Source organism: Phoenix dactylifera, unplaced genomic scaffold (assembly GCF_009389715.1).
Source record: "Phoenix dactylifera cultivar Barhee BC4 unplaced genomic scaffold, palm_55x_up_171113_PBpolish2nd_filt_p 001535F, whole genome shotgun sequence".
Classification (NCBI taxonomy): domain Eukaryota; kingdom Viridiplantae; phylum Streptophyta; class Magnoliopsida; order Arecales; family Arecaceae; genus Phoenix; species Phoenix dactylifera.
In genome coordinates this window covers 38330-45953 of record NW_024068844.1, presented here as the reverse complement: position 1 = coordinate 45953, position 7624 = coordinate 38330, and positions in this window count along the sequence as shown.

Sequence of the window (7624 nt, the reverse complement as noted above, 5' to 3'; positions counted from 1 at the left end):
CATCCAGAGAGCCCTATTAGATTTAGGAGCCAGTGTGAATCTACTTCCCTACTATGTGTACCAAAAGTTAGGTTTGGGGGAATTAAAGCCTACAAATATTACCCTTTCCTTAGCAGATAGGACAGTGAAGTACCCCAAGGGGATTGTAGAGGATGTAATAGTGAAGGTAAACGAGTTTTACTATCCTGTGGACTTCGTTATCCTTGAGACCGAACCTGTAATACATCCAGACAATCACACACCTATAATTTTAGGTAGACCCTTCTTAGCCACAGCAAATGCTGTGATCAATTGTCGAAATGGGATGCTGAAGTTATCTTTTGGCAACATGAAAGTCGAGCTTAATGTCTTCAACATAAGTAAACAACCACCAGACGACAAAGAAATCAATGAAGTTGACATGATTGAAAGTCTGGTTCAGGAGACTTTCTTACAAACCTATAATAAGGACCCTTTAGAGGCTTACTTTGCCCATTCCGAGGAAGTGGTCGAGCATGCACCTCCTAGTTCTGTTCCCCTTATAAGCATAGATCGTCACCAGCCAACTGTTCTTCCTTGGACTCTTCCAAAACCATTCTTAGATAATGGTTGAAAAAAAAAGGGAGATTTACATTTTGTCTGGCTGAAGATATAAAACTTAGCGCTCTTGGGAGGCAACCCGACATGTAAATATTTTCAAAAAAAAAATATGCAGGTTTGTGATTTTTGCCCCTATTGTCACTTTACCTACCCATATCAGGTAACTTCTCCTCTATCTTATTACTGTTTTAAATTTTCTTTCACATTGAGGACAATGTTAGATTTAGGTGTGGGGGAGAGAATATTTTTGATTTTTTTATGCAATTAAAAAAATTATTAAAATTAAAAATAATAATAATAAAAAAGGGGATTTCAAATTTTTAACTCAAAATCTAATCTTTTTGGCTGTATAAAGTAGGAATTGCTTTGACAATAGCGTTGAGTTAAGGAATATGATAGCAGTTCTAGCTTAAGTTTTCATCCCACCTATCTTCTGCTAACATGATACAAGATGATTTAGCACCTACACGTAAGCACATGAATAGTGGGGTATGTAAACTTACGACTAATATGAATACTTTTAATCTTCGGGATAATTTAGAGTTATATGTGTGATGGACACCCTAACCTAACCCAAAAAAAAAAAAAAAAAAAGAAAAAAAAAGAGATAAAATAAAATAAAATAATGAGTTTAATTTAAAGTCTTCTCACTGAGTAACCGGGCCTCTTGCCTGGCAAGCAGCGAGTGTTCGCGTAAAAAGGTGAGGATGATTGAGATTAAACTCTGAGTGACTAATTTGGCCTTGAAGCCTAGTTAACTTGGTTATTAAGCCTGTTAGGGTGTCTCTACACCTAGTGCCCTGAGCCATCTGGATCGGGAGTCATTGGCCTAACACTCGCTACATGGGTTAGCTAGAAAGCTTAATAAGGCTAGATATTGCACAAGTCATTCTTCTTAGTATTCAGTATGAAATATATATATATATATATATATATAAATGAATAAATAAATTCGGGGTGTTCATTACCATTTAACTCTAGAAAGTCTTGAAAACAATCATGTTGGAAGTAAAGTAAAAGCCACTCATTTATATGATACTATCTTGCACCTCACTACATTCTTGACTTGTTAGCAGATAGATGGGGTGTAATGAAATTTGAGTTAGAGTCTGTTTAAATATGATAACAACAAGTCTCTATTGTCCTTGCAATTCTAGTTTCATACAGTAATACTTGTTCAAATTTCGAGTTAAAATTTGGAAATCTCTGACTGATGAAGTTTGTGGGTAACTTCACTGCAAACCCTCACGAGACAACACTCGTCCGCTAGGGTAATCTAGGGGTTTAACGGCTTGTTGCACATGCTAAGTGCAATCGTAATGCTCTACGAAAGTGAGTATTTATCTTAGGATATTTATATAATAAATAACACTTTTGCTCTCTCATTTTATCATTTTTGCACTGAATTGCTAGAGACTAGCAATAAGCTAGTTGGGGGGTGTGATGAGAGCACAAAAGTGTGACCTACATGTTACTAAAATTAGTGTTATTGTTAACCGATAATGATAAATTCACTGGATTAATATTATATTTGGGTTTAACATAGATTAGTATAAATTAGAGATAAAATACACATTGAGTACAAATTTGACTTCAAATCGGGTCCGAGTCGGGTTCGGGTCCGAATCGGGTCCAATTTTTCTATGCTTTTGGGAAAGAATTTTGGGCAAATCTAATTTGGCCATATCATAACTATGAGGTGCTGGGTGACCCATGACTTGAAAGACTTGCAATTGGCCTTCAGTCAGAACAGATGACCCGTGACGAACTAAGTCCATCCGTCTACAAGCCAAATTTCATATCATACTATTTTTTTATCTATATGACTAATTGGACGGAACTTGGTGTCTTCCAGCTCCCATCTCAGGAGGGCAATGAAAATCCTAGCACCCAGCTGAGTCCCTGCTTCGTCCGCATCACAACGCCCGTGATCCCAGCGCCTCGCAGCCGTCTCCACCTTCCGGATTCAAGATCCCCCCTCCTCCGCGTCTGCAGCTCTTCCGCCTTAGCCTGCGCCTCCTCCTCCAGCATCAACGTGATCCATCCCAGCAATCCAGATCATGCGATCACGCCTCCGTCCGCATTCCCAGCTCCATTCCAAAACCCCTCTCCTTTCTTCCGCGATCCGAATCCCAGCATCGCGCCCGTCTTAGCCTCCCATCTCATTTTCTTCCGTCAGCACATCAATCTCTCGTTGATCCCGCTGCGGCCAGCCATGAAGCATTCCGGATTCCATCCGCGACCCAGCCGCTCGTGAAGCCCCGTGATCAGCGTGTTAGAAACCCGCCCATGCCGCAGAAAATTCAAAAATTTAGATGCAGCGGAAGAGGCATGTGCGGGATCAACCGTTCATCGCATGAACGTTGTTTAAAAACCGTTCGTAGATAGATAAGGATTAAAAACTTTTAAATAACATTAGAAGATCATATCTTCACCTTTGTGCGGATAGATGATCACCGCAAACTGATGATCGTGGTTTAGGATGAAGGTTCGCTTGAAGCCATTCAAGTGCCCGGCCTCTACGGGTATCCACACAAAGCAGAAAACCGATCCAAGCTTTCTATCTCCCCAGGGTTCTAGCTCCCTTGCAGAGATAACTTTGATGGCTGATATCCTCCCTTTCAATCAATTCTTGATTGTGCTTGGGAGGAGAAAGAAGAAGGATGAAGAGAAGAAGAGGAACGAAGCCCTGCAGCCTTCTTTTTCTTCCTTGCGTTGGAACCAAACGGTGGAGGAAGAAGGAGGCCACCAAGATCCTTTTTTTCCCTTTGTTGTTGGTGGCTGAAAAGAGAGGAGAGGAGGGTGGCCACGTGATGGAGAGGAGGAGGGCTTCACTTATCATTAGGGCACCTCCTTTCAAAGCCTTATAAAGGCATCTAGGGCTCCTATTTGGTTTAGTCCAAATCATGAATCAATTGGGTTCAATCTATGCTAGTCCTAATCCAATTAGAACTTGAATGAACCATGACTCAATTGAACTCTTCAATCCTAATCCAATTAGGAGTCATGTTGATTCATTAGATTAATAATTAATTAGGACTTAAGAAATCCTAATCCAATTAGGACTTGTTTAATTCTAGTCCTAATCCAATTAGGACTCTAATTTGAATTCGAAGTCCTAATTCGATTAGGACTCTAGGAATCCTACTCCAAGTAGGAATCCAAATTTAATTCAAAACTCCTAATCTAATTAGGATTGTAGGAATCCTACTCCAAGTAGGAATCCCAGTCCTACTCCAAATAGGATTTCCAGTCCAAGTAGGAATCTCCGTCCAAGTAGGAATCTCAGTCCAAGTAGGATTCCTAGTCCTAATCCAATTAGGACTCTAGAAATCCTACTCCAAGTAGGACTCTTGTTTTAAGTCCAATTAATTAATTCTCTTTGTTCCTTCTTCAGCTTATTATCAATCGAATTGATTACTTGTGATTCCTAATCACGATTCAACCATCGGATCGGTCAATGCCTCTAGTGTGTGTGACCCCATAGGTTCTACTCTGACTGGTAGTGAGATAGATTGTGATCTCTATCACAATATCATTGAAAACTCCTTTCAATGGGTCAGAACGATTCCAACTCTACTCATTAGGGCTTATCGATCATCGAGATAATCCCTATGAGTCCCACCATCCACCAGTGACACCTAGCAGCATGTAGTGGCTACCCAGCAGAATAGAATGATGAACCTCTAGGTGCAGTTATCATGTGATACAGTCCTTCTATCGTGGATCCCTACAGGACGGAGGTCATGGATAACTCGTCAAACCCCTTCGTCTGTCATATGTCAAGATTTATTTGACTCGAGTTCGATAGTGGAAAACTCTTTCTCCACTTTATATTACTGCCCTGGCCAAGGTCTTAGAACTCAGTCTAACAAATCACATAGGATCACTCCTCTTCTATCAAGGTCGATAGATTCCATGTAAGTGCATACCCTACTCCTACAGTGAACTTACTGCAGCCAATCTACACTACAAGGACCCATATGACTAGAGACCATGTATACGTGTAGTCAAACTACAATAACCTCACTGTGAGTAGCCGAAGCACCGCAGGTCAAAGGACCAGTCATACTACTGCAACATCAAGCAAGTCACTGACGAGTGGATAGACGTCCAAGTAACTTCTTGTCTTGGTCACGCTCAGTACCCTTGTTCTCTAACAAGCACCTGCACTATCACTTCAATGTCCCTACACTGTGGACTCAAGTCTCGTCCATCCAGAAGGAAAGTGATCTGTGCACTGATCGGATCGATCACCATCCTCGTGATGATCCATTGATCAGGAGCATTTAGAAATTAATCACCAATGATACATGGCTCAAATTCTCAACTCTTGAGAATATGCATCATCATCTTATTAATTTCTTGGACGATTCATAGACACATAATTAATATGAATGAAAAGATGCCTTTTATTTATTCAATAATAAATAGTCAAGTACAAAATTATGTCCCTAGAATTCACAATGTGTCAGCCAGATTGGCTTCTAGGGCATACATCTAACAATCTCCCACTTGCACTAAAGCCAATCAGTCATATATCTAAGCCCCATCTTCTCAAGGTGGGCTTCAGTCTTTTGCTGACTTAGCTGCTTAGTGAACGGGTCTGCCATGTTATCCGCGGAGTCTACTCTCTACACCTCTACATATTTCTTCTCAATATAGTCGCGTATGAGGTGGAAGCGCCGCTCTATGTGCTTGGACTTCTGATGAGACCTTGGCTCCATAGCTAGTGCTATGGTGCCAATGTTATCGCAGTAAAGTGTTATAACATCTAATGACATTACACCTAACTCTGCAATGAACTTTTAACTAGAAGGTTTCCACTGCACCCTAAGATACGGCTTAACATTCAGCTTCTAAGGTAGAATCTATAATGATTGGTTGTTTGGAACTCTTCCAACTTACTGAACCACCATTGCACATATCTTGATGTAGACTTTCTATCATCAATATGTGTGCATCCTTCTACCTTCAACTCTGATCTTCTCCCAAAGACCAAGAACATGTCCTTAGTTCTTCTCAAGTACTTAAGACTGTTCTTCACAGCTATCCAGTGCTTTTTGCCTGGATCTGATTGACATATGCTCGTGACACTCACAGCATGTACTATATCAAGTCATGTACATAGCATGGCATACATGAGGCTCCCTATTGCTGATGCATAGGGGATCTTGCTCATGCGTTGAATCTCTTCAGATGTGTTGGGGCACATCTTCTTGGAGAGATTAATTCCATGCCTTAGGGGTAAGAGACCCCTTTTAGAGTTTTCCATGCTGAACCTTTTCAGCACTTCCTCTATGTACATCTTCTATGATAGGCCAAGCATCCTTTTAGATCTATCTCTATAGACCTTTATTCCCAAAATATAGGATGCTTCCCCAAGGTCTTTCATGGAGAACCTTTTTGACAACCTGACCTTGACCGAGGTTAGCATGGGAATATCATTCCCTATCAGGAGGATGTCGTCCACGTACAGTACGAGAAATACAACAGCACTCCCACTAACCCTTTTGTAAACACATGGTTTCTCTTCGTTTTTGATGAAATCAAACGTTTTGATTGCGTCATCGAAACGAGTGTTCCAACTCCGAGATGCTTGCTTTAGTCCATAGATGGACTTTTGCAGCTTGCAGACCTTGTGATCTCCATCACTGGAAGTGAAACCCAAAGACTGTTCCATATAGATGTCTTCATCAAGATATCCATTCAGGAAAGCTGTTTTCACATCCATCTGCCAGATTTCATAATCATGAAATGCTGCAATGGCAAGCAATGTTCGGATGGATTTCAGCATGGCTACAGGTGAAAAGGTCTCCTGATAGTCAATGCCCTCGCACTGACTATACCCTTTCGCCACAAGCTTTGCCTTATAGGTCTCTACCTCTCCATCCGAACCTATCTTCTTTTTGTAGATCCATTTGCATCCAATAGGTACAATACCTTCTGGTGGATCTACTAAGGTCCAAACTTGGTTGGAATGCATGGAGTCTAACTCCAATTATTTCTCGGAATCGATATCAGATATCGCCTCGTCGTAGGTTTTGGAATCCTGCGTGTGATCCCTATCTCCCACTAGGAACATTTCCTCGGTATCCTCTTCTAGTATACCTAAGTATCTATCGGGAGGATGGGAGACCCTACTTGATCTACGAGGTGGTCGAGGGACATCGTGTACTGGCTCTGTATGAATGGGTTCGATAGGATCCATGACTCGTTGCTTTTCAGAGACTTTCTCTTCAAGCTATTTTCCTTCCACTGCCTCTATCAAGGATAAACTGGTTTTTCCAAGAAGATGGCGTGACGGCTCACAAACACATTGTGATCCTCTGAGATGAAAAAATTGTATCCTAATGACTCTTTAGGATATCCTATAAAACGAGCACTTATGGTCCTAGCCTCTAGTTTGTCTGCCTGTAGTCTCTTGACGTGGGCCGGACATCCCCAAATCTTGGTTTCTTACCATGTCATATCTCATATGGTGCGGTAGGAATGGACTTTAGAGGAAACTCTATTCAACAAGTAAATAGCTGAAAATAGGGCATCTATCTAAAGAAACAAGGATAAATCGGTGAAGTTCATCATGGACTGGACCATATCAATAGAGTCCGATTCCTCCTCTCTGACACTCCATTGAGCTGAGGTGTACCAGGAGGAGTCCATTATGAAACTATACCATTCTCCTTGAGATAATCATGGAACTCTCCATTAAGGTATTCACTTCCTCGATCTGATCGAAGAACCTTAATGAGTTTTTTGTGCTTATTTTTCTACTTCATATCTAAGCTTTTTGAACCTTTCAAAAGTTTCATATTTGTGTCTCATACACATATTCATACCGTGAGTAATCATCGGTAAAATGAAGTAAAAAATTACAACCCCTTGCCTGCACATCGAATAGGCCACACACATCAATGTGTACTAGAGTAAGTATTTCAGTGGACCTCCCTGTGTCCTATAAAGGATAATTTGGCCATCTTTCCTTGAAGGCAGAATTCACAAATCAAATATGACTCGAAAGTCAATGAGCCCAAAAGCTCATGTT